The sequence below is a fragment of the Cebus imitator genome, unplaced genomic scaffold, assembly GCF_001604975.1.
Source record: "Cebus imitator isolate Cc_AM_T3 unplaced genomic scaffold, Cebus_imitator-1.0 Scaffold644, whole genome shotgun sequence".
Lineage (NCBI taxonomy): Eukaryota > Metazoa > Chordata > Mammalia > Primates > Cebidae > Cebus > Cebus imitator.
This window is the reverse complement of record NW_016107959.1, coordinates 423,494-425,237: the sequence shown is the minus strand read 5'-3', so window position 1 is coordinate 425,237 and position 1,744 is coordinate 423,494.

Below are 1,744 nucleotides of genomic sequence, written 5' to 3'. Positions count from 1 at the left end.
AGAGATGGGGGAGGTGCTCCACACTTTTTAACAACTGTATCTCCTGAGAACTCACTATCATGAGAATAGCACCACAGGGATGGTGGCTAGACCACTCATGAGAATTCCACCCCCATGATCCAGTTAACTCCCACCAGGCCCCACCTCCAACACTGGGGATCACTACTCAACATGAGATGTGGGTGGGAACACAGACCCAAACAACATCACTATTGGAAAAGTAGACTTCACGATCAGCAAATGAGGAGTTTCAGCACAGAGATAGAAACTATGAGAAATGGCTATGTTAGAAAAAAGCAAACCAACTATTCTGAGACAATTTTTTTTGATGGGCTCACAATTATCTCTATAATAACCACAAAAATGACATAATTTTTCAAATAAAGAACATTTCCATTATTTACCCCAGTAGAAACGCATTACAAGACATGTTAACACATTTCCTCAGGCAGAAAACATACCGGGTAGAAACATGAATCTACACAAATAAAAACCCAGAAAATAATGAAGATGAAGATTTGGATGTGAAGGGGAAATATCTCAGACCCCAAACTCCCTAAGTTAAAGGGAAAAGTCAAGCTGGGAAGTTCTTAGGGCAAAGCTGCCTCCCATTCTATTCACAGTCCTCCCTCTGCTCACTGAGATAAATGCTTATCTGACTGCCTCCTTTGCAAAGGTTAATCAGTAACTCAAAAGGATGTGACCTTTTGTCTGTCACCTACCTGTGACCTGAAAGTCTCCCCACCACTCTGAGGTGTTCCACTTTTGCTCTGAGTTTTCTCTCCTTTCCAGACCAGACTGAACAAATGTTCATCTTACATATGTTGATCGATGTCTCATGTCTCCCTAAAATGTATAAAACCAAGCTGTGCTCTGAGCACCTTGGGCACATGTCACCAGGACCTCCTGAGGCGGTGTCATGCTTACATATCCTCACCATGGGCAAAAGTAACTTTCTAAATTAAGTGAGACCTGTCTCAGATTTTGGGGGTTCCCACAAAGGACATTCTATTACTATTTTATCAGTCAGTAATTAACAGTGTAAACAAGCAATGTGTGTGTGGATTAGAACTCTCATAAAATTAACAGTATGACAAAGGATGGGATAAACTGTAAAGATACTAAAGATTTTTAAACTGTATATAAACTAGTATAATATTCTTTGAAGATAGACTGTGATGAATTAAATATGAACTTTGTAAACCCTAGAGAAACCACTACATTTTTAAAGTGACCTACCTAATAAGCCATGAGTGGAGAAAATATTACTGAAGCATATAAATACACAATCCACTATAAGGTAGAAAAACAGGTAAACTAGGAATAAGATAAAACATAGAAAACAACTTGTAATGCAGTAGATTTAAATTCATGCATATAAATCATTATGCTAATATAAATGATCTAAATGCTTCAATTAACGTAGAAATTGTCAAATTCCATAATAATAAGAAACAACCATATACTTTGTAAAAGAAACCCATGTTAAAAGCACAAAAGGATGGAAAATGTATTAATGCAAACACTAAACCTTAGAGTTAAAAAAAAATCATAGAGCTATTCTTGTTAACACTCAGAGAGAGAGAGAGAGAGAGAGGGAGAGGTAGACGGATGGAGAGAGGGAGAGAGAGAAAAAGAGAGAGAAAAGAGAGAGAGAGAGACACCAAATAAATGAACTATAAAGAAGCATGGAGCTAAGAGAAATTAAATAGCATTTCTTATCTTCCAGCCCATTATCTGTCTT